Below are 26,738 nucleotides of genomic sequence, written 5' to 3' on the forward strand. Positions count from 1 at the left end.
TTCATATGCATTTATTATCAAAAATGTAGTAAAAAAAACTAAGTAAAAAAACCTAAAACTATCAATTTCTTATGTGAGTCAGGGGAGTGTGAAATCAGAAAACAGTGGTGCAGTCAATGAATTGACGCAGGCCCAGCAGAGGAGGCCCATAAAGTTTTTGTTTGCTATTGAACATATCGAAAATGATGCTAAGGGGCTTACTGGGGGGTGAGAGTCAGAATTAGGCCCAATGAGTGTTTTGGTGATCCATTATTTTGTTCAGATTCAATTATTTTTTAGATTTTTATCTGAATAAAAAAACGAATTAAATAAAAACTAACAAAACTAAGAACGAAAATGGAAATTAGGGTTCAAGTTAATGTGACCATTCATCTCTCAAACGCAAACCTTTCTTTCTCTCGTACATGAACTCCGGCGAGAATGTTCACCGCGAACTCCACCTCACGCCACAAATCCGGCGACCTTCTCCACCTTTTCTTAACCAAAATTTAAACCTAAACTCAAAAATAAACGTGAATTCACAGAAAGCCACACCATCGGACGGAATCGGAGAGCCTAAGTTCCGAAACCCTAGCTATTTCAAATTGCAATTAAACGGCGCATAAGAGGAATCCATACGCGAAACCTTAGGGGAAACGCACATGAAGGTCTAATCCCCACATTGACATCAAGAATCGGGCAAATACTGTGCAAGAACGAATGATCAGGAGACTCACCGGTGACGACGATTCCTAGAGGCGCTTCAACGGAGAAGAAGATACCAGAGGTTCTTCAGGTAACTTCGTTCCTTCAATGCATCGCGACTCTTCTCCTTCTTCTCTTCTCTTTTCGATTTGCGAAATTCTGAGTTTTTTGAGTTGTTCTGAATTGAATGTGTGAAGAATTTTCCTGTGTGAATGTTGAAAGTATTGAGAATTGTTGATAGAAGGGAGTGGTGGCTGAGCTCGGTTGTTTAGAGTTTCAGAGGTTGGAACTCTAACAACAGTGGTGGTTAAGAGCTTTTGAGTGAGGGTGAGAAATGAATGGTGATGTAGGTTGAGGAAGATGATGATAAAGTGTGAAAAATGGTGGAGAGAGAGGTTGAGAGGTGAGGGATGAAGAGTGATAGGTGGACGGTTATGGTGTTGAGGTTTGAATTGTGGAGGGAGAACTGTTATATAGAAGTTGAGGTGGTATGAAATCAGTTAGAGATTGAGAGTGATTGAGGGCCCTAGGATCTGTGAATTAGTTATTGAATTGAAGGGTGGATTAGAGGTTAGTCTTTCTGTTAAAGTCTGTTTGCTGAACTGGAAGTTAATTGTTAGGTTGTTTATTCTGTTTTGGACAGTTAGAAGTTATAGGAGTTAGTTAGTCATCGGGATTGGAGGGTGGTGATTGAAGCTGAGCTGGCAATTCGGTTATGGTTAGTTAATTCTGTTTTTGATGGTTGTTAGGAAGCTGTTGGTTAGTTATGGGATTCAGTTAGATGTTAACTGTTGTGTAACTGATTTTTGGAGGTGGTTATGTGAGGTTGGGATTAGTTGAAGGCTGTTTTTTCTGTTAAAGATATTAATTGTTAATATGCTGTTAATGCAGGGAGGCTGAGTTTGGTTTGAAAATGATATCTTGTGCATGCGTTCCAGCATCAGAAACCGTGGCGGAGGTTAGTTCAGATCCAAAACCACCAAGGCTCAGGCTAACACACTCTGGAGTATGGAATTAGGGATGACTTGGAGTAGGTATATCAGAATTTTCCTCCTCCAAACTTGTATGGTCTTTCATGCTTGAAATCTCTTTTGATCAAACCGGGCTTCCTGAATTTCATCCGACTTGTACATGCTAACTGTTAGTTTAACAGAGTCATGTTTGGACTGAATTTTGATTTTTGGATGATGATGCATGTTCTGATTTGGTTTTCTTTGTATTTTCTGCTGAACTGATCTTTGGACAATTGTTTCTTGTTTGATTTTCCTGAACTGGAACGAATAAGGAGTTTATGGCTGTTTGTGTTTGCGCTTGTGTGTATGCAAGACTGTTAATGTGAAAGGTTTGAAATTAGTTAAGGTGAAATGAATCGGTTAGTGATGGTATATGTGATGTTTGTGGCTGTTAGTTTAGGGGACTAATTGGTGTGTTAGCAAAATTGGTTCTTTGTCATGACAATTAGGATTGGTTAGATGTTGGTAATTGAATGCTAACAGGTTTATTCTGAGAATGTTATATCTAAGCTGGTTTATGAACTTTTCTTTGGCAGGGTACATGGATCTTGATATGGTCGAAGCGACATGAGGTCAAAGGTTGGAAGATGAATGGAGATGGCTAACGGAATAAGAAAGTGCAAGTGAAGGGTTTTAGCAAAACATGAGTCAACTGTATTTTTTGTTGCTGAAATTTTCTACGTAGTTGCAATATATGGATTTGTAATGGGAATTGGACTTTTGAATTTTTGTAATGGATATTTGTATTGTATGATTTTTGTAATGAAATTTGAACGGGCTTTTAGTAACGGATGAGAACCTTTGGACAATTTTTGTAATCTTGTAAATTTCCCTTTATGAATAACTTTGAATCCAATGAGTCCTTGAATTTATCTCTTGACTTTGTGGGCATCTCAACGGTGTTTCTTTCGATTTTACCTCTAGATCTCAATGACATGAAGAATGAATGAAACTTGGATAATACTTGAATGAGCTTGAATCGAATGTTGAACTTTTCTTCAAGTAATAAAGCTTTTGCAAATATTCCAAATTCCTTCCACTTTATCTTCCAATGTTGTATGCTTGAGAACTTTGATTCATTTTACAAAGGTAAACACAAATTCAACTTCAAAGTGTTAATGAATCCAAATTCGACTTCACCCCTCAAGGAAACCTTGACTTCAATTCGATCTTCTAATCCATATCAAACTTGCATGACATGCGCCAAGTAACTGAAAGAGTAGAACTTAAAATTCCATCTTCAATTAATGGGCCTCAATGATCACATACCCAAATCTTCTCATTCCTTTATATTGAGAGGCAACTTCATGACTTGATTTGTTCGACAAAGAACCCAAGCAAACTTATTTGAACCCTTGATGGACCACTTAAATATTTGATCTCTTGAGAAGCCCTGAGTTTAATGAAGTTCATGATGACCAAATGCTTTGTGCCGAGACCCAAGTGAAACTCAACTTGCTTTATAACCTTTGGTCACATGCTTTTTAAATGTTAATGATGCATGAGTTATGTTAATACCCTAATGGAGGTATGCAGATGAAATGGGAAGTATAAGCCAGTTAAAATAAGGGGTAGGACAAATTTGGGGTATGACAATGGACTCTCTAAAGACTATTGGAACGTCAAACTTCTTTAGAGTCACTCGGGGTGATATCTTAAATGGTTTTACTCTGCTGAGAATGGAACTTATCAAGGAGATAACTTCTATTCCGTATGTCTTCCCTGATATTCTTACCAGAAGAATTCCTGTTGAAGGTTTTTCTACTTTCTTCCAAGCAGAACTTCACCAAGATGTTAAGCATTACTTGGAAGATTCTGTGAGAACTCAATCTGCTATTGATCCTGCGTGGATTCGTGGAATAGTGCTTCCTTCTCAAGCTGACCTTAAGAAGAAGGATCAGAAGAAGCAAGAGAAAAGGCTGAAGAGAAAGGCTGCAGAAGAAGCTGCTAAGGAAGCTAAGAAGCAGAAGGTCACTTATGACCCTCTCAAAGTTGATTCTTTTCAAGCAATCAGAACTGGTAACTTCTCCGGGCAAGTGTACCAACCTCCTCCTTCTGTATCTCAATCTTCTATCCAACCTTCTCCTTCTGAACCTCACAACATCTCCACCATTGCAAATGTCCCTCAATCACCTCCTTCTACACAAACTCCTACCCCCATATCACCTTTACCAAACAGCTTGCAAACACCATCATCATCTCAAATTCTCAACCCTACCCCCATAACTACCATCCTTCCCACAACCATTGATATACCTTCCTCATCAACCCCCTTCACTGATATTCCATCTTCTTCAACCTCAACAGTTCCACCTGTTACCTCCCATCCCTTTCCTACAAGAAAATTCAACCCCTACTGCCTTCTCTACCCCGACTACAAATTCACCTTCAATCCTCCTGAACCTAAACCTCATATCTTCCTGGAAGTGTTCAGACATGATGTTATCAATAGGCTGGATCTCTTGAAGGATGCCTTCCTCAATGAGCTTGATGATGTCTCTACTAGAAATCTTTGGAGAAGCTTTCGTCGAGATTTTCAAGTGGGAGCTATGGCTATTCAGAAGAGACTAGTAGTTGCTGCACCTGCTTATGTTGGATATCGTCTTGAAGTTGATGATGGAAGATACTTTCATCCTATCAGAAACAGGAGAGTCCTAGAGGAGAGGATGTTTGTTGATGAGCTGCTGGACAATCCTTGGAGGGATATTGTGGTCTGGAGACCTCAGTATCCAATTCTGACTGGAGACTTCAAGTGGCTGTTTGACTTTCTGAGGGAAAATCCTTCTAAGAAGGACCCTGATATGGTCATCCCAGAAGTTGCTGATCCTCCTGAAGTTGAAGGTCCTTCAGCTCCAAAGAATCTTGCTGCCATTCTTCAAGCTCTTGAAAATGGAGATTCTGATCTTCCTGCTCCTGAGTATGGAGAAGATGTTCATATGGAAGATGCTGATGCTGAAGATCGTCCTGCTGAGACTATTCCTGTTGAGGAAAATCATGTTGATGATCTGACCATGGAAGCTGCTGCTGAGAATGTTGTCCCTCTGGACAGAAGCTGTGAAGCTTCTTCTGGTGAACCCTCTCTTCTGGTGAAGACTCTAGAGGTCATTCAGAAGAACCAAGCTGAGCTAGCTTCTCGGATGAACATGCAAGAGGACACCAATGTTGAGTTTCGCTCCTTCATTCAGAGGCAGACTGAGAGCAATGTTGGGATTCAAGACATGCTGTCCAAGATTATGTCTAAGCTAGGGTAGTCTTAGTATCTTAGTTGTCTCGTTGTTTCTTGCATCTGCTTTCCATGCATCCTCCCTGTACTTCTGATAATTCTTCTTTTGAAATCAATGAAAATTATCCTTCTCTTCTCTTATTTTTATGTTGTTTTTCATCTGAATCTTTTGTGTTTTTGATGTTATGACAAAAAGGGGGAGAAAATGTGATAAATGATCTGATTTATTTTATCAGTTGCTGGGAGAAAGTCTCCACATTTCTAACAAGAACTTGCAAGTTCTGTGTTGTTTTTGAGTGTTTTGCAGGATTGAAGACAATCTTAAAAGCTCAACATGAGAAGCAAAATGATGGGGAAAAGCAATTCTGTAAAGAACATACTCATGGAATCTGAAGCAAGCTGAGTGCTATAAAGCTTCAAGATCAAAAGCAAGAAGGAAGAATGTTATGATATTCTGATGATAGAATATGCTCTAACTCCTTCTTATTTCTTAAATGTTCTGATGCATGTTTTTTGTTTTAAATATGCTCTGAAACATTAGGAATTATGCTCTGATACATACCATATGTTCTAATACATATTTTATGTTGTGATTCATTCATGCTCTGACTTTTGTCGTGTAGTTTGTTCTGTAACATTTCAGAATGTAGAGATGCTCAGGTGATGCTCTGGTACATTCAACAATGTTCTGATACAATCTAGCATGAAATGATCCAAGAAGAAATTCAAGCTCTGAAGCTGTCCTATGGAAGCAAGAAGCAGAAGCTATGAATGTTCTGAAGATCTAAGCATATGTGATCGTCTCAACTGAAATGGAAAATACTCAGGGAAGTCCTTTATTATAAAATTCTTCCAGTATTTATTTCAAGGGAGATTATTTATCTCAGGGGGAGATTGTTAATCTCAGGGGGAGACATATTCACACACTATGTTTATGTGCTTATGCTATAACTGTGTAATTGTCTTTAGCCGTCTGATATTCTGATTGCAAATTCATATCATTTATATATGTTTTTGTCATCATCAAAAAGGGGGAGATTGTTAGAACAAGATTTGTTCTGATCAATATTATTAGTTTTGATGATAACAATGTATATGAATTTTGTATGAGATAATGTGGTACTCTAATACTATGCAATTTCCATTTCAGGAATTATATAAAGGGTATGCACAAAATCAGCGCAAGAAGCACTGACTCAGAAGGTTCAGCATGCAACATCAGAACATGGTCTGGCAAGACATCAGAAGATGGTCAAGCAGAAGCAGAACATGATCTATGGAAGCATCAGAAGAACTTGAGTTCAGAAGCACTGAAGTTCTTATGGTATCACGCTAGAAGCACTTCAAAGTCAGAAGACAAGAAGATGCTCTGCACCAAGCTGTATTGACTCTGAAGATTCAAACGTTGTATCTACAAAAGATCAATCAGAATCAAGTACAAGATGGCAGGCTACGCTGACTGACAAAAGTAACGTTAGAAGCTATTAAAGGCAACGTCAGTAGACACAGCGAAAGCAAGGCTCGAGGTAGTTGACAAAAGAGTGAAACATTAAATGCAATGCTGTACGGAATACGCAAAGCATTAAATGCTCCCAACGTTCATCTTCTCATACGCCTATATATAGAAGTTCTGATAAGAAGCTGAACACAACTCTTGCGCAAATTTACAGAAACGCTGTCAAATTCAAAAGCTCTCATAACTTCATCTTCAACCTCACTTATTGTTGTTGTAATATTATAGTGAGATTAAGCTTAAACTTTAAGAGAAATATCACAGTTGTGATTATAGCTTTTCAGAAGCATTGTAATACTCTTAGAATTTGTTTACATTAATTTGTAAAGGACTAGAGTGATCAGGTAGATCAGAATACTCTAGAAAAGTCTTAGAGGGTATCTAAGCAGATTGTTCCTAGAGTGATCAGGTTGTGATCAGGATACTCTAGAAGACTTAGAAGTTGTCTAAGTGGATAACCATTGTAATCTTGTGTGATTAGTGGATTAAATCCTCAGTTGAGGTAAATCACCTTGTCAAGGGTGGACTGGAGTAGTTTAGTTAACAACGAACCAGGATAAAAATAATTGTGCAAGTTGTTTTTATCTTATAAGTTTTGAAACTACATTTATTCAAACCCCCCCTTTCTAAGTGTTTTTCTATCCTTCATCATACTCATATCTGTCTAATTCATCCGTACTTTAATTATTTACTGTAATTGCTTTGTATTCAAAACCAAACATAACCTCTAATAACTTTTGTTTAATTGAAATATTGATAAAACTCTAATTCGTCAAGCAGTCCTCGAGATTTGATATTCGGGGAATTTTCCCTTTATTATTGCAGAGGCAAAATAGTACACTTGCTATTTTACCGATCAATTAGTTTCTCCTATAAAATCTTTCCACATTTAGTTTCCTAAATGTTCTCCTTGATCTCCTTAGATATAACTCCACATAGGATTCAATGTTTTAGGAATATTTTGTTTCTCTTATAACAGAATTCAAACTGTCAGCTCAAACACGATGTCATGACATCTTCTTCGACATCCAAACTGTCAGCTCAAACACGATGTCATGACATCTTCCTCGACATGTTGCTCAAGATGTTGAAAAATTTCAACACAGCATGTTTCTCCATTAAATAGAACTTCCACCTGCTTTCTCTTACAAGTTATAATTCTATTTATCCTTATGCTGCTAAATTAGATTTACCAAACATAAAGCCAATCCTCAAAAGCACTAACAAACTTCTCTAGATAGTCTCTGTCCAAATATTTCTTCTTGAGCTTCATTTAAAGCACAGTCTTGTTTAGGACAACGCCCAGCCTAACCAGGTACCTCTCCAGGTAGTCTTCCGTAAGACATTACTTCATTTTGATGAATCTCTACTTCATATACAATTAATGCATATGATCCAGTCTGAAAAGTATCTACTTTAGACAAACATCTGGATGGCATCTTTAAGCCCATCTTCGATAATACTCCATTAACATCTAGATGCATCTTTAAGCCCATCTCCAACATTACTTCCTGCACCAACGAGCGCAAATTTCTGGGTATTCTAGTGTTCAATCCTCTTCCACCTTCAGATCACGATAGGCAAATAAGCCAATCTATCTCTTTAGGTTTAAGAATATTGAACAGGGGAAGCTGTCATACCCCAAAATTTGCCCATCATGTTTCAGGATATCTTGGCTCAAGCAGTATCTTCAAACTCACATGATCTTCAACTACTCAAGGCCACATAAGAAATAGGCATAAATATCTGTCTCCTAAGCAACAAGCCTACAATTAGGGTTTTGGTTCTCTCAAGGTAAAATCAGGTTCTAAGGCCTCGTGTGGACTTCATGGTATCTCATATGTCTCAAATGAGCCTCACACCAAGTTTCAAGCCCTGATTCACAAGATTTCTCAGTCAATGGCTCAAAAGGGCAACAGTCGACTAGTTTGACCTAAAAGTCAACTATGGTCAAATCATAGTCAAAACTCCTGATTTTTTGTCAACATCAACATTTTGAAGTTAAATTCATCATTTGGTCAAGAGTTGATCATGATTCATCAAGGAAAGCTCGGAAATCATCAAAAGTCCAAGTTTCTAAATTAGGGTTTTCAAGAGAAAGTCAACTAAAATTTGACTAGGACTAACTCTCACATGGTTCATCAGAAATTGTCCAACCAAAGCTCATTCTCAAGGAAATTCAATTCTGTATAACTTTGATGTTGGGCCCAAGACCAGGAAATGAATCATTTGAGAGATATGAGATAAAACAAAACCAATCAAAAGTCATCTTTTTCAAATGGAGTATACATGAACATGGAAGACTCAATTGAGATGAAACCAAAAGGGTCATATAGAGGACACTCTAAGATTTCTAAAATGATCAAGAACATTGTTGAAGTTGAGCAATCTCTGAGAAAATGCATGAAGTTGAGCAATCTCTGAGAAAATGCATGAAGCCAATATTGAGCAATCTTGGATTATTTTCAAATGGGCCTTAGTGTTTGAGCTATCCACGTGATAATAAGCCCAAGAGAGTTCTATTAGTCAAATATAATCATTTTTGTGATATTATTTTATTTATATTTGATTTTATTCAATTAACTAGTAGAAGACCCGTGCATTCGCACGGGTAAATCAAATCTTAAGATGAATAATATATTATAAACGTAAAAACAAAAGTTTAAAAATTCGAATGAGAAGAAATGTTAATTTAAGATTCACAAAATATAATATAGATGAAATGAATCAATATATAGTATGTATGTAATGTTTAAAAAGAAATATTTATCAAATTGCCAACATGATAAATTTAATGTGTTTAATAACTATAAATATTTACAAATATCACTAATAATTATAAATATTTATAATATTTTGTTGTTTAAATAAAAAATTATTATTTATAATATTTTGTTTTTAAAATTAAAAAGGTATTGTGGTGATAGTGTCCCGTGAGAATAGTGAGTTTATGCCAATTATAAATATTAATAATATTTTATTGATTAAAATAAAAAAGGTATTGTAGTGATAGTGTCCCGTAAAAACTTTTTGGATGAATATTTTCAATTTTAATTGGTATATAATTTATTTAAATGCAATTATAAAATATGAAATAATAAATTTTATTGTATAATACAATTTAGGCTATAAATTGTTTCAAACATCTCATATTTTATTCAAATAAACCATCAGTGTACCTTTTCTTTTCCACACTCAACAACCTCAATGCTTCTTAGAAATCGGTTTCTCATCACACTCAACAACCTCAATTCTGCTTAAAAATCAGTTTCTCACATGCTCCTCGAGTGGACACTTGAAAATAATTTAGTGAAAACAATAGTGTTCTTTTCAATTAATAAAATCAATCCCAAAAAAAAAAATGAACCCTCTACCAAGTACCAAGTTAGAAGTCTCCCATGCAAAATCAGAAGTACAACACAATCCAAAGAATATGATAGCATCAGAAAGGATTGATTGCAGAAGAATATCATCAGAACAGGATTGATTGTTGAAGAACATCATTAGATATTGGCTATCGGAACATATTTTCAAACCTTAGAACATAAATACTGGTGGAGTGTACCTATATAATCCACCTCATCACCCTGTAGATTGATCTTCGATATAGATTGCAGCAACATCACAGCAGATCCTGCAGAACCGAAATTCATATCATACACCTCGTCCACGAAGTCCACTTTGCTTTTAATTAATAAACCACTAAGATAACAACAATTTACGACTACAAGTTTGGAATACATGTCAGTATGGAATTGTTTTGATATCATTCAAATCATATCAGACAGATTCAAAATTAAATGCCATAGAATCCAAATTAGAACAAAAAATCAGCTCACCTTGACCAACACTATGTTCTTGCCAATAACTTTGACAACTTCACCAACATATGAGCCAGGCTCTTGAAGAAGCTGCAGGGATACATAATAAAGGAAATTCTGAAATATAGCAATAGAATTACCTTTTTGTATATAAAAACCTTTTTGTATATTGATTTTATTTTAGGTGAAAGATTAGGAAAAGTAGCAGCACTATTTCCAGTAATGTTGTTGCACTTCTTTTGGATTACATGCATAGTCCACCTGTAGGACAATCCACTACAACCTTTACAAAAGAAAATAATTTAGGGAAAACAATGTTAATTTCAGCTAGAAAAAGAAAAGGGTTTATCATGTCAGACTTCACCAACCAAGGGAAAAATAACTTTTATTAGTTACTCAACAAAGTAATAAACTGAAACATGGGCATGATATAGCATGAAAAGCTCTCAAAGAAATTCAAAGCATGCTACAAATATTCAAAGGAAGTGGAATTTCATAATTATTATTTAGATGATTGTTCATAATTATAATTTAGATGATTGTACTCTATTAATTAAAAACATATCCCTATTTTCTTCGTTAACAGCAATCCACCATGAAATTTGCTTTCTGAAGTGCATTTTGCACTTATTAACTACCGCATACATAAATATTTTATCAAAAACCTAGAATGAATTTTATCCCCTTACTCATTTTGGATTCTTTAAAATAGCAACCTTTATAATTTCAGACCCAACATTCATACATTTAGAAGAATGAAAAGTACTTACACAAGAAAGTAAAAAAAGATATACCTGAACAGAAAAAAAATTAAAAAAGACAAACAAACCTGCTATGATATCAGCCGCACCACTCACAAATTTTGAGATACTATGAACAACAACATTAACACTAAGACGAACAGGAGAAATTACCATCGGAGTAAATGTATTGTATGTAACCACTGTAACAGAGAAAACAAAACACAAGCCATTAAAATCAACATTGAACAAAAGTTTTATAACAACTTAGAAGTGAAAGTTATGTCAAATGAAATGAACATGAAGATTGAACAAACATTTATCAATCTCACCTTTACACTACCTCTCCACCTCTATCAACGAAAGATTGGTTCATCAACAACAATAAAGAGCGGAAATCAAAAATGTCTCATTAGAAAGAAAAAAAGCCATGAAATCGAAATCACGAGAACCAGAAGAATCAAAGAAACCCTAACCTTAAGAAACTCGACCTCCCACGCCTTGAGACCATCTCCAGAAGAATCGAAGAAACCCTAACCTTACATAAAGTATCTTTCTCGTAACGTTGGGAGGAGAAATTCTGATGTCGGCACATCTAGGGTTTGAATCGGAGAAGGGGAGAAGCGGAGATGAGGGAGAAAGGGGACGACTACCGATTTAGGTTCGAATAATTGAAGGAAGAGAGAAAGAGGGTGAAGGAAAGAAAGAAAGCGATAGAACGTACAAGGAAAGAGAAAGAGAAGTGTGGGAAAAGTTTTTTGAAAAGGTTTTTGGGTTTTGAAAGGTTGAAGAAAAAATCCAATGGTTAAGTATATTAAGAAACAATGAAAAGGAATATGAAAAGAGAGTGCCATTTGGAGGAATGGAGAAATGTGATTGGTGGGAATAAAACTTTGATTTAGCAAATTACAATAAAGGGTTTTTGTAAGTGTAATTATTTTTTTCATTAAGGGTAATTTAGGGTGTTTGGTGGTATGTTTTATTATTAGTTAGGTAGTTGATTTCAAATAAAAATCAAGTAAAATCCTAAAATAATTATACAATGATCATTCTATTTTTCATTAATTCAAATCAGATCCAAACATGATCCAATGGCCAAGAATGCATGAGAAATATGCATAAAATAGGAGGGAGCTCAAATTAGAAAGTTTTGGTACAAGAATAAAGTTAAATATTTTTCAATCAAAGGGCTTGATTCATTCCATAAGTTTTACCCTAAATTCTTGTGATATATATACACAACAAAAGGAGACCACTTTGGACACGAGTGTTTGCCTCCAAACACGCCTCCAAACTTTCAAAGTTTTTTTTAAGAAACTAGGGCACGAGAAAAAATGTCCATCAGCAAGTTACAAACGATTCCAGCCATTGCATTCATCTCCTGAAAGTCCCAGTAGATCGACCACACGCTCCTTGAAGAACAAGATGCCCTCCAGCGATCTCCTTGAAATCACGGTTTGCACATCAAATTTTTGAATTCAAATTTTCCATACATGCCGTATAAATAAACTTTGTGTATATATTTGCGATGAGGCTGGTGTTTAGAACTGTTTGGAACTGCTACTCGTAAGTTTTGACGCAGGATGAAGCAAATGCAATTGTTAGGGCACAAGCTCCTTTTATTGTCGAGCCTCCATGAACAGAATTCCTCAACCAAAAACGAGGCCACCATCATGATCGTAGGAGTCCATTAGGTGGATTTGGGCACTTAGATTTGTTGTTTAAACGTTCTTTTTTAGTTTTGATGATTTGCAGGTTAGCTACTAAATTTTCGTATCAGAATCGTAGCGAGTCCAAGGTAAAACCGCCGCAAATTCTGGGTGGAGAATGGTGAATGAGATGAACAGTGCCCCTTTAACTATCTGACCGAGGGCGTGGCACTTCCAGGCATTACGATTGGGCGGTCAACGAAGTCCTTCCCTCTCTCTATCTCTGATTCGCTGATTAACCTAACAGGGGCCCCACTTTGACTTGGTTTTAGAATTTCAATTTAGGTCTTAGTTTTTATATTTAATATTTTGTTTTGATACACTAACAGCGAGGGAAAACTGGTTCAGTGGAGAAGAAGAGAGTCTTAAGCCTTTGATACGCAAGGGTGAGGGTTCGATCCCTGCCACTTGCAAAATATTTTGTTCCATTGTTTTTCCTCCCAATTCCTTGCAGGTTCCGTACGTGTGGCATGCGCGTCCCTATCATACACCCTCAGATCCAAGCCCTTTGATGTTCACCACTCCAGATCCAAGGATCCAGAGTATATCCTCACCGTGGAGCCTCAGGATCTAGCCATACAGGATCACACACCTTTCTTTCTTTTATTTATTTATTATTTGCTTTACTTTATTTCCCTTTCTTGTTTATTTAGTTAAATTCCCCTATTTAGCCATTAAAACTATTTTATTAATACTGGAATTAGGATTAATAATGGATTTAGGTTTAATTAATTAGTTTAATTTAGGATAATCAGAATTTAATTAATTAGGTTTTAATTTGATCATTTTATTTAAAATCATTAAAAACAAAAAAAGGTTTTTTTCTTTCTTTTAATTCTAGGATTTAATTTTAATTTAGGTTAGTTAATTTAATTTTAAATTAATTAGTTAACTTATAATTAGGATTAATTGGTTAATTTGATTAGTTAACAATTAGTCAATTTAGGATAAATAATTTAGGTTTAATTTTAAAATCAAGCTTTCACTTAAAAAATCACAATTTAACTACTCCTCAAATTCGATTTTTCCAAACTCCGATTTCGATTCTCGATTCTTTTTCTTCCTCTCAAACTCTCAGTGTTTGTCGCATGATTGATTGTTTATTTGTTTAAATTTTTTCATTTAAATTTAAATATTAGAAATCGATGTATAGGTCGCATGGGCGTTTTTGTAATAGCTTAGATTTATTTTCCTCGTACTTTACTCTCTGCATTCCCCCATTTTTGGTTATGTAACCCCCTCCCCCGAAGCCTTGTAATAGCGTAGGACCTTATCTTTCTGCTTTTATTTTCCGCACCCTTATAACTGGTAGATGTATGCTTAGGATTGTATGGCAAGATTTAAAAGCAACGTTAGATCACTAACTACAAGATTAACATAACTGTAATTGACACACTCTTGTTCACATACCCACCTTTAGGGTTTCCCCTCTTCTGTTGCCTTCGATCAAATAGTCAAGTCCCTTCGAGCGTAGGGATACCTTAGCCTATGCTACCTTCGATTCAAAATCACCATGTCCCGCCGATTTAAAGATCATAGTCCCTTCGATGTCGCCTTCGGTATAAATGATCTAGTCCTTCGATTAAATGGTGCTCGTCCCTTCGAATGCTAAGGTATCTCTACTGGTTGCTTTTATGACTATTCACATCTCATAGGAATTCCTATCCTCTTTATGGTATGGATAGCCCCTATGACGATTCGATGACCCTTCGATGACCCGCACATCCAATGTATAGGACTACCTACCCTTATATGGTATAGATAGTACAATCGCTCAAGGAAAGTCTTTAGAATAGGAAAGACCTTACGAATTTAGGGTAGGTAACTCTTAAGTGCTTGCTCACAACAAATCAAATGCTTTTCACACCCCGTTTTTTAACATTGAATTTTTAGACATTTTCAAAACAAATTGTTTTTCTAAACACACACGTCACCTTTCAAACATTTCAAACAAACAAGTGAGCTAAGCAATTAAGAGCCCATGGATAACCATGGATGCAAAGGGTGCTTACACCTTCCCTTTGTATAACCTACCCCCCGAACTCAATCTCTTTTCAAAGAAGGTCTTTCCTGTTCTTTTATGCCTTTCCTAATTGGATAAAATAAAAGTCGGTGGCGACTCTTGCTCACCGCAACATTTGTTTGCGAAATAAAATATAAAGTCAGTTCTCCCACCGTGTTACATTGAGGTTGTGCTAATTTGCAAGAAGACATTCAAACTTTGATGGGTCTAGGTTTGCTGGACAAAGAAATCAAAGGAAGAAAAGGACATAATTACATTCAAGAAAAGATGACATACGGGCCACTTGACAGTATGATTCGAGAAGTCCCTCAAAGGATTCCGAAGCACAATCGTGACCTATACATATCAGTGAAGTATGAAGATAACATTTTAACAGATGTATTGGTAGACGCTGGTTCATCTCTGAACATTATGCCATGGAGCACCTTGGAAAGTTTATCCTATCAAGGGACACCTTTTAGGCCAAATGGAGTTAGCATATTGACATTTGAAGGGTTTTCGCTCACTGTAATCAGAGAAATTGATCTACCTATCTGCATCGGACCTCGTGACTTTGACATCACCTTTTAAGTGATGGAAATTTATCCTGCTTACAGCTGTTGTTGGGAAGACCTTGGATTCACAATGCTAGAGTTGTCCCTTCCACTTTTCACCAGATGTTGAAATACCCTCTAAAGAACAAATTAATAACTGTTTATGGAGAGCAGACTATGTTTATTTGTCAACTATCCTCTGTTCCAAACATTGAAGAAATTACAGCTCAGTTCCAGGCTTTGGGAGTTGTTAATCCTGAATACGGAAAGAAAGCTGGTGCAGCTATTTCATCTTGGAAAGACGCCAAAGAAGTGGTTGCCCAAGGATCATATGAAGGCTGGGGGCAACTCATTGAGCTTCACGCCAACAAAAACAAGAGTGGTCTGGGATTCATATCTCTGAAGTTAAAAGGCAAAGAACCTGAATCTGCAAGCTACAACAAGACTCTGCATGAGACCTTTCCAAGTGCTGGCTACATCAACTCTGACAATCAAGACATAGCTGCTGTTATCGAAGATGTTCCAGAATGTTCAAGCTTCGTGGCGCATGGAAAGGCTAACTCCAACTGGACCTCTGGCAATTTCTTCAAGAACTAGCATCACCGAACTCTAATCTCTATCTGTTTCTGCAGAGCTCTTAAGATCCAATCAACTTGCAACAACTCTTCTCTTCACTTCTTCATTTGCAAATCTGCAGAAAACCGATCTGCATCGTCCAACAATCTTCATCCCGCAGATTCATCTGAACATAACGCTTAACACATCGCGAAACTTCATTTTTCATCAACCTTGCACCTTCACTGATTCAACTCAACATCGCATCAAGAATGCGTCAGTGCACTGCAAACAATAACAACTTCAATTAACGGCTACGAATCATCATCATCACGAACAACAACCAAAAACGCATAAACGAAAAGAACGCTAGAAAGAAGAAGGAAAAGAATCAAAATGAAGGAGAAGATTCGTGAAGCATTAAAGGACCAAGGCGTTACCTGAAGAGTCTATGGTGTTCTTTCTGTTATCATCACCGTTGAAGCATCGTCAGAGTTGTTTCCGACCGGCAGTTATATTGTTTGAATTGGAGAGGGCGATTACTAATTAAGTGGAGGGAGCGACGAGATCGATATGAGACGAAGGAGATAAGAGAGGAAGGTTTTGGTTGTCTGCTCATGGTAGCGGCGGTGAAGGGATCTTGACCAGAGAAGACGGGGATCGCTGCCCGAGTTCATGTGAAGAGAGGAAGAAGATTCAGTTTGATAAGGTGAACCATCCCAATTGTCCAACCCTAATTTTCCCTTTATGTGTTTAAATTGATTGATTGTGGATTAGTTGAATAATAATTAGAGTTAACTGGAAATCTGAACATTAATTAGTATTAATTGGGATCAGATTTAATTGGTGCTAATTGAGTTAGGTTTGAATCTAATGGAGTAATTTTGAATAAAATATGAATGATTGGATCAAAATCCCTTGGGCCATACGAAATTCACTGTTCACGCCCCCTGGCCCATGTTGCATCTTTTTGGCTCAAAACTATAACAAAAACACTCTGTTTGGGCCATATTCCTGGGCCTGCGCCATTTTCTATGACTGCACCATATTTTCACACAATTAACCCACTGGATCCATCTTATTTTCATGTTAGAACTAGGTTTTCACTTAGATTTTTTCCTATTCGTTTTAGGTGATAAGAGCATGTAATAAGAATAATTTTTGTGTTAGTTTTTAGATGAAAATGCCATGAAAAACAATTAAGCTTGTTAGATTTTATCTTTAGGATTCAGTTAGATTTCACTTCTATTTTGTTTCATAATCCAATTGAGGATGATTTCCGATGGACGTGCGTTGCTCAGTGTTCCTCTTTACTTGCGGGACACGACAATACTTTCTCTACTCCCTTACTTTTTGACATTCGCTCGTCTCTCACACTGAGACACGATATGCATACCGGTTATTGCTTGTCTGTATGACGACTTCTTTTACAGGTGCTTTGCTCTGGCGTGCGACATGCACTCCGACTTCGACGCACGATTTATTTTCACGTTGTCATTATTGCACTCTTTGAGGCTAGGCCGCCTACTGGATATCTGACGCTTCTTGTTGCTTGTTGCTAGCTTGCGCACGTACCTCTGGTTTTCTTATTGCTTTTGTTATTTATTTACGGATTATATCTGTTCGGTATTATCTCCTGGTCCCTTTTACCTATTTCCGCACTTTACCGCTTTCCAACATCATTCTTAACCTGACAAGTAGGCACGTAGCGCGGCCTGCTATGTAATTTTGTGATTTTTTATTCTTTGAATTGGGATCATGTATGCTTATAATTTAAGATGGATTTCGATGCATTTTTTTAATTTATTCAATGATGTTTGGATAGGTTTTGAATCGAAATTAAATATGTACATGATACTTGAATTTGGTATGTGCATATGATGTATTTGGTGAAAGGTGTGAATAACATGAATTGGCTTGTGTGCTATATGTTATGTGTAATCAATAAATGCTATGTGTATGCTTTATTGATGATAAATGTATGTTGTGTAAGGTTTGGTGGATAATTTAAATAGTGTGAATTATTGTAATATGCTTGAATAATTAACGTTGTGTGATAATCTTAATTGCATATATTGTGAATTGTTGCACATGCATTCATGGGAAGATGATACTCCGAGTTGACTTTGATTCTAGTGTGGAAATAGAGGCGTGGCTTTATTCCTCTGTGGATGAAGCGGTGGACTAAATGTTCATATTTGAGGGCTTTGGTCTTGTCCGGATCATAAGTGTGGCTCTGGTTCTTAATTATAGAATCGGGAGCGATGAGCTTGATGTTCACATGGTACCATATCCACGAGTCGCATTAATTGCCTTTGGAGTCACATTGATTTACTATGTGATGTTTGGAATAACGTGTGCTGATGTGATAATTGGAAATTGGTGTTATGTGAAATGTTTGTGGAGCTCATTTAATTATGAAGTGTGATGAATTGTTGGATTGTTGGGTATTATTTCCATTGTTGATATTATATGTATCTATTATGATGTAAATTCTCACCCTTCTGTTTGAGTGATGTTCAATGTGACATCACGTAGGTTTCGGCGAGTAGTGTGCTTGCACGAGGATTTAGCCGAGGAGTGTATCAATTATTTTTTGTTTTGTTAGGTATTGAGTCAATGCTCTGATCATGTAACATGGGGGGTATTTGAACTCATGTTTAGATGTTTGAGATATTGTTCTATCTATCTTATTATAACATTGTATTGGATATATTATGTTAAGTGGCCTTGGTGTCTATGTTTGAATTCATATGGCACATTTAAGATATAATAATGTCATTATGTTGGTAGGTGATTATAGTATAGGATATAATCATTGAATTATTTTGAGAAGTTATAATTCCATTGCGATATGCATACCTGAGAAAACATGAAGTTCGATATGTGTTATAATTTGATCATGTGCATGTTAATTGTATGTTTATGTTTGGTTTTCAATTGTATCGGAAACGACATGTGGGATCCTTTATTGTATGCATTTTATTTTACTATGTGAATATATATGTATATTTGGGGTTTAGAAAAGGGGTGTTACACCTTGTAAAAAACAGATAGTGTTAAAAAAATTATTTATGATACGATTGCAACATTACAACACATTTTAACATCATGGTTACAATAGTGATGAACTGCATTCACTACTGATAAATGATATGTCAATATGCAAAGAACAAATCCCAGATAAATTAGGAAATTAAACTGGTATTAGGTTTGTTATAACAGGGTTGCTAATTGATTAGTGTTTAAAAAATTGAATCATCGAGTTATGGGTACTGATTAACTATAACAAATAAGTTCTAATATATAAAGTAAAAAACATAAGGCTATATTATATGATTATTAAAATCATGTATGGTTGCATATGTTATTTTTATTATGTGAGCAGAGATAAGGGTTGAAGCATTCAAATCAGTATAGCAAAAAAATGAAAAACTATTGAGATTGATAAAAAATTATTGATGGATTCTAATGTTTTTCAAGTAACAAAGTCAGTATTAGACTTTGCAAAATATGACAGTAAAATAAGGCAAATCTATACTATGAAGAAAATTTCTATCATTTAAACATTATAGTAGTTGCGCCTAAATAAGTCAAAACATAATTTATACATTTAAATTCATCCATTGAATCCAGACAGATTAAAAGTAACAAAAGCAACAAAAAACTTTAACAATAAAATTGTCTTTGGATTAAAAAATATAAGACATCTAAGGATGTAAAACAGGTGCAGCCAATTAATTCTCCTTCTTAATTTCATTAGTTAATTTGGTTGGGGAAAGTTGAGCACTCTCAATCTCTTCTGCTGCATCAGTTAAAGGCCTCTTTGATGGAGTTAGACTTGAATTTCCTCATGCAGGATCATAATCTGGAGATGCAGATACCGTTTCCTGTGATGATCATGAGTAAACAATTTCTAGTATAATGAAATAGGAAGAGAAATGTAGTATATGATGTGCTTATATATGAAATAACTGTTAGAATATTTTATTAAATAAAATATTTCAATAATATTATGTGGGCATATATATTTAAATTGATTATATTAGCTATTTATCAATATGAAGCCTTAATTGATTTAGTGGTCAAAATTATGTAATAAGGCTAATTAGTTTTCTATTTATATAATTATTTATTAATTAATTAATTGATATGGGCAAAATTGGGTGGATGTCTGATGGCCCATTTCGGGATAATGGGAACCCTAATGGGCCATCACCTATATAATGGGCTATGGTCCCCAATATATCAGTATGAAAAGCATTTTCACTCTTCCCCCCGTCTGAAGAGTATTTAGGCGTGAGGAGTATTGGTTGAGGAAGAGCTATAGCCAACGAGTAATTCTACAATGGATCCAGGTATTCCTTGATTCCTTACTTTTCATTAATCTTTAATAGATCAATATGATAAATGATCCTATATTCTTGTTCGTGTTCATATATGTATTTTATAGCTTCCGCACTAAAGTGTTTATATGTTATAATTATTGTAAAGAACATGCTTAGGTGATTTTTCATACATTTGGTATCAGAGCCATTTTCATGATTGATTTATTGGGATTAATTATATTATGGAGGGTTAATAGTCATTTACCCCCCTACAATAGTAGCGAGATTCGGTTTACCCCCCTTTTAAAAAAAATTTGCATTACCCCCATATAATATTAAAATTGTAAGTCTTTTGCCCCCTAAGAGGGAAAATTACCCCCCTGTAAAATATATTTTTTTGATTTTTCCCCCTGGTTTTTACACGTTTAGGGGGGTACCCAAATATTACAAGGGGGTAATCCAATTTTTTTTTAAAAGGGGGGTAAACCGAATCTCGCTACTATTGCAGGGGGGTAAATGACTATTAACCCTATTATGGAGATTGGGTTAATTCTGTTTTTTTTCGCTTCTTCATTTTGATATTTATGATGTAAACTTAGATACTTACACAAATGTATATGTTTTTCTTTGGATCCAAAATTGATAATATTTGTGAATTGTCTGAGTTTTTGATTATCCTATTAGTTAGCTTTTATTTGTTTTTTTTAATGAAATTATAATCGGTACAGAGCATGAGCTTCCCATTCCTAGGTAATTAGGAATATTTTTTTGGGTAAATTGATTGTGATATTAATTCATTATTAATTATTTATATGCTGTTATTACTAATTGGACCGATAAAATTTATGACTTTTTATTTAAACCGGATATTATCATACATCTGCTATTAAATTAAGGAATGTAAAATTTTCTTTTTTTTAATATTGTCTCTGTGCATAATGTCACACGCTCGCAAAAAAAGAACAGCAGAGTCGCCACTAACATATCTATCCTACAAGGAAAGGAACGCTAGCAAACCTAAAACGAATGAGAACAGGGTCTTACGACCAAAGGTAGGGTACGGAAGTTGGTTACGCAAGGGGAAGCTGCTAGCACCCCTCACGCCCATCATACTCGATGGTATCCACCTATGTTTGTTGTTATCTAAAGGGTGTGTCTAAAATCTAAGCCTAATGCGGATGCATGCAAAAGAAAGAAAAGGAAATACAGGGGAAAATAAGGTTTATAAATAGTTGTGCTCGCTTAGGCCCCGCGACCTAATGCCTACGTATCCCCTTATGAGGAATCAGAGCGTCGTAGTTCGACTCACATGTTTTTGTTTGTTTGTGTTTTTTAGTGGACGAGGTTACGTTCGCATTCTAGCATTAGGATAGCAGCTCGTTGAAGTGGAGTCTTATGCGTTACCTGTCTGCGATCGAAAGGAAGTAACGTGTCCGATTATGAGAAAGAATGCCCTGAAAGCGAGAGAGAAGAGAGAATTTTTTTGTCTGGTGTTTCAAGTACCTCCCTTAAACAAGCGAGGTTTAAAATACTCTTGGTGGTGTTTCTTATGGTTGGGAAATTCCACTCAAGTGATTCCCTTAAACAAGAGATACGAGAGCTTCCATTCCTTTTTTATTATTTCCAACCTTTATTAAGTGTTTTTTAAGGTGTTTTCTTTGTATTTTTTAAAGGGAATTTAAATCAACTATTTGTTAAGTGTTTTAAAGTTGAAAAGAAAAAGAAATGGAATCTAGTCTAATGGTTATGTTAAGGATTCTACCTAAAGTTAGGGATTTTACTAAGAGAAATGACTAGCCTAATGTATTCTCAATTTCTACAAGTCCTAAAGTCTAAGGAAACATGCAAATTGGAAGATCACAATCAAAAGCAAAAATCAATGTAAACTCAAGCATACAAAATTAGCACAAAAGCATGGAGTAAAACAAATCAAAATATAGTACAAAATTGATTAAAAAGGACTATTATTTTGTGATCTTTTTATGGAAGAAGATGAGTTCAAATTCAAGCAAAAGACCTAAATTGATGAGCCTAAAAAACTAGTATTTTATTGTATATTTTTCTATGTCAAAAATTGTACTAAAGTATAAAATAGAAATGGGAAAAATCTAAGCCTAAATTCTATTAATTTGTTAAATGAGTCAGGGGATGTACTAATTAAAATATGGTGCATGCAGCAAATAGGGGCGCAGGGCCCAATGGTTGGCCCAAAATAAATTTTTGTTACAGCATGCCAAAAATGGAGATGGTGCGTGGGCTTAAAGTGGGGTGTGAAAACAAATCGTGGCCCAGGAGTCTATTGTCTTGATCCATCTTCAATTCAGATTTTAATTTTTCCTTCAAAAAATAAAATAAAAACATTTAAAAAAAACAAAAATAATAGAAAGAGGGAAAATTAGGGTTATGTTGTGTGCTGATTCATCTTCACTCTCGTGACTCCCTCACTCCCACTCTAAACGAACGAAACGGCGGTGGCGGAGACTCCATCTTCTCCGACCAAATCGAACCTTCCGGCCACCGCAAGCAATACGCTCTTGTTTCCTCTTCCACATATTTCTGATTCGTTCTCATCCCGCGTCTCTCTTCCATCCCAATTGAAATCCCTGACTTCTAAAAGTAGAATTGAATGGTGCATACACTAAATCGGGGCGTGAGACCTTAGGGGAAATGCTCACGGAGTCTTGCACTACATAATAACAACAAGAACAAGCGAAAAAATGAAGAACGCAAACTCATAGAGCTTACCTGAGGTGTGAGTTGAAGATGACTATTGAAGAAAACTAGAGGGGAGATAATAAGAGCTCCGAATGCGCAACAGATGAAGAAGTCAATGATTCAGGTAAACCTCTTCGCGAATCTTGCCCTTTCAATTACTTCTACTTCGTCTTACTTCTTCTTTTCGATTCTTTTGACACGATAGTTGCTGATTATTGGTAGACTAGTGATGGTAATGATGAAGTTGTTGAGGTCACGATGAGGACGAAAATTGAAGGATAGTGACGACTCCGTGAAGATTACAAATGATGATCGTGAATCATGGCTTGAAGCTTCAATGTGGAGAATATTATTATTGGAGTTGATGGTTGATTGGAGAGGAGTTGCTAAGAGTGATGCAGAGATGGTGAAATGGAGAAAGTCGGGTTCATATGGTGATGAAGATGAGAGAGTGTGGAATCGATGATGATGATTCAATGGAGCTTCTCTCTGATAATGAGAGAGAGCTCTAAAATTTTAGGTGATTATGGTGAAGTCTAAATCTGGAAAATGGTGGAGAGTGGAAGCCCCTGAATTATGGAGGGAGCGGAGGTTATATAGATGATGAAGGAGAGGAAGCAGTTAGAAGGGGATGGAGTCAGGGCTATTGGATCATATTGTTGGTTACAAGATGAAAGGTGAAGATTAATCGGTTAAAAGGTTAGTTACAAGTGGTTAAAAGTTCTGTTAGAGGTTAGAAATTTGTTATTTTTCTGTTACTGATAGTTTAGTTGCAATTGATTACCAATCGATTATAAGTCAGTTAGGTTGTTAGGAAAGTTTGTTATGAAAACGGTTAAAGCTAGTTGTTAGTTATGGAAGTTGGGAAATCTGTTACGAAATAGATTAGAAATGTTAGAATTCAGTTACAAAGCTGTTAGTTGGAAAACCTTCAGTAAAACTGTTAGTTACTTTCTGTTAGTAAAATGTATGACATGTATGTATGCTGGTTTTTGGTTGTTTTATTCGGTCCGTCAAACCAGCTTTTGCTTATTGCTTTGAGAGTCAGTTTTTTGGATTGAGTGCGGGTCAATAGTTAGAAATGCTTGCTGCAGAATATTATTTCGTTTTTGAAATGATGTCTAATCTAGATTCATCTTCGACTCGGGCTTTAAATATAGAGCGAGACTGTTCCACTTAATTGCCTTGTATTGTGCATGTCCTGTGTTACTTGGCTTGAACTGTCTTGTAGGTCAGCAACATGGTAACGAAGTCACGGTTTTAGAGTTTGCTTAATCATGAAGAGAGATGATGTCTTGAAGCCTTTGATTATGCGGGTTAATAGTTTGGCATGAATGCTACAGGTTGGTGGCAAGTAATTTGGACTGTCTTTTGAACACCGCATGAGCGTTTTTGCTTCGAAGTTGCAGGTTGAATTTATGTTGGATTTTCTATTTTGATGCAAGTCTGATCTGAACTGGTGTAAGTGAAGTTTTGAAGACAACATGGTGCATTTGAAGATGACTCGAAACATTTTTTTGTATAGTTCTTTTCGTAATAGCCTGATGTATTTGCATCTTGTTGTAATAAACAATATAGGATCTTGTAACCTTGTAGCATTTTGATGCATTTTATAATTTGGAAATTTGTAACAATTTTGTACTGTGCCAATTCAAATTCAAACCCAACCGTACAAGATTTATATTCTATAAGGAAATGATGGCTTGTACTACTTGGTGTAACATTACTCCTCCAAAAGTTGACTTTCTTTTGCACCTTTCTAAACTTGATGAATGAAAACAATGAATCTTCTTTAGGACCTTTTTTAATGTAACTTGATATGAACAGGAATGAATTTTTGTGACATTTATCTATAACTTGAATAATACTTGAACGTGTTTGGACCTCTTAATTCCATGCCTCAATTTTCCGTATTACCTAACCCTTGTTTATTCTTCTCATGCGTGATCCAAAGTCATGAATTAATAGGTGTTATGTGACTTTGGTTAGCAAAAGTCAACTTCCGAAGTTGACTTTGGCCAAAGAAATTGATCAATGCCCCTTTTACTCGAACTTGTACCACTTCATAAACATAACCAAATGATGATACAATCTGACTCCCAATCCAGTTGAGGAGAATCCCAACACTAATACAAGTCAATGTCAATTGAAACATCCTCAAGCATACAAACAGAACCCCAAACTCTCAAGATCCTTGATCAAAATGCCAAATTTATTGATTAATGATGCGTGAGTTATGTTAATGCCCTAATGGAAATATGCAAATCAAACGTGAAGCTTAAGTCAATTAGAAGTTAAATTAGGAGGGCAAATTTTGGGGTGCAACACATAAGTCATACCTTATTAAGATTGGAATGAAATTTTTTTCCCGTTATTCTCATCAATCAGTATTAAATGGTTGTATTCATTCTTATTAATATACACACCATGAGTATTAATAAGAAAATGGATCTCTTTAATAATATGAATGGATTCAATAAATTTAAAGTAACGTATGGATCCATTATTATTCACATCATGACTTCATAAGGATTTCTCACTAATTTAATTATGTTATTATTATATTTTAAATTGGATTCATTATATTAATTCAGTATGTTTCTTTTAATTGTAAAGTATCCATTCAATTGATATATATATATATATATATATATATATATATATATATATATATATATATATATATATATATATATATATATATATATATATATATATATATATATATATATATATATATATATATATATATATATATATATATATATATATATATATATATATATATATATATATATATATATAGGGTCATGCTAACGAGTGCCCCGGGGGCACTCTTTAAGGTTTCCAAATAAAGAATATATTGTCTAAATAAATAAATTATTTCAGTTTTCAAATCATTCAATACAAATATTTCCAATAAAACATACATTTTGTTACTTAAAAGAAGTCAATTATTTCTATTTTTAATGTATTAAATACAAGTATTAATAACATAACATTCCTTTTTAAACTCTTAACTAGTGCCCCTGGGGCACTCGTTAGCATTTCCCATATATATATATATATATATATATATATATATATATATATATATATATATATATATATATATATATATATATATATATATATATATATATATATATATATATATATATATATATGAATTTCTTTATATATAATAATTGTGTATTCTTAAACACAATAAAAGTGTTTATTTTATTTAATAATATCTGTTTGTTATATCGGTGTGTACATAACATAAACACAATCGTTAGGTAATAATATAATATAAAAATACAATTGACATTGCATTTTGCAGGTGATGCTCATGTAAATTTTAAGACCTTCCCATTTAATTTATTAATTTATCTAGTAAATTTTATTGAATTAGTTTAAAAAATATGTTGTCGAAGTAACCTCTATTGCATAATATTAATTCAATTGAGTTTACAAAAGATGCAGTGTGTAATTACTCATGCGAGTTGTACCCGGTCCGAAGCATGGCACAACTTGGCTGTGTAATTTTATACTTGTGATGGTAAATATGTGATAATTACAAAGTTATTTTCCATGTGGATAATGGGCTGCCATAAGGTGACCATTATTTGACCGGACTTATTGTCAATATTTGATCATTACGTTTAGAGTACCGTTTGCAATTAATTTTTTACAATTCGAAGATTGAAAATTAATGGTGCGTTTGGTATCTTGCTAAGGTCTTGTTTAATTTTCATATAAAGATTATTGTGCATGTCTCTACGGTTATTTTGACATGCCTACTAATGTTATTGTATGTTTATTGTTCTCTCATTTAGTTGTTGCTGCTACCGCTCCCAACTTTGTTGCTCAAATTAACTCCATTCCTATGCTGAATG

At 35.1% G+C, this 26,738-nt stretch overlaps 2 long non-coding RNA genes across 2 annotated transcripts; one reads left to right on the forward strand and one right to left on the reverse strand.

Annotated features, from left to right (window-relative positions):
- Nucleotides 1–9,793: 9,793 nt before the first annotated feature.
- Nucleotides 9,794–11,747, reverse strand: LOC131621640 (uncharacterized). The gene is made up of 4 exons (XR_009289642.1): nucleotides 11,471–11,747; nucleotides 11,327–11,347; nucleotides 10,273–11,197; nucleotides 9,794–10,067 (listed from the first exon to the last, which is right to left on the reverse strand). It is a non-coding gene; the product is annotated as an uncharacterized LOC131621640 (long non-coding RNA).
- A 10,772-nt stretch (nucleotides 11,748–22,519) lies between these two features.
- On the forward strand, nucleotides 22,520–24,568 carry LOC131621646 (uncharacterized). The gene is made up of 3 exons (XR_009289643.1): nucleotides 22,520–22,981; nucleotides 23,080–23,556; nucleotides 24,089–24,568. It is a non-coding gene; the product is annotated as an uncharacterized LOC131621646 (long non-coding RNA).
- The last annotated feature ends 2,170 nt before the right edge of the window (nucleotides 24,569–26,738 follow it).

The sequence above is a fragment of the Vicia villosa genome, linkage group LG1 (assembly GCF_029867415.1).
Source record: "Vicia villosa cultivar HV-30 ecotype Madison, WI linkage group LG1, Vvil1.0, whole genome shotgun sequence".
NCBI lineage: Eukaryota > Viridiplantae > Streptophyta > Magnoliopsida > Fabales > Fabaceae > Vicia > Vicia villosa.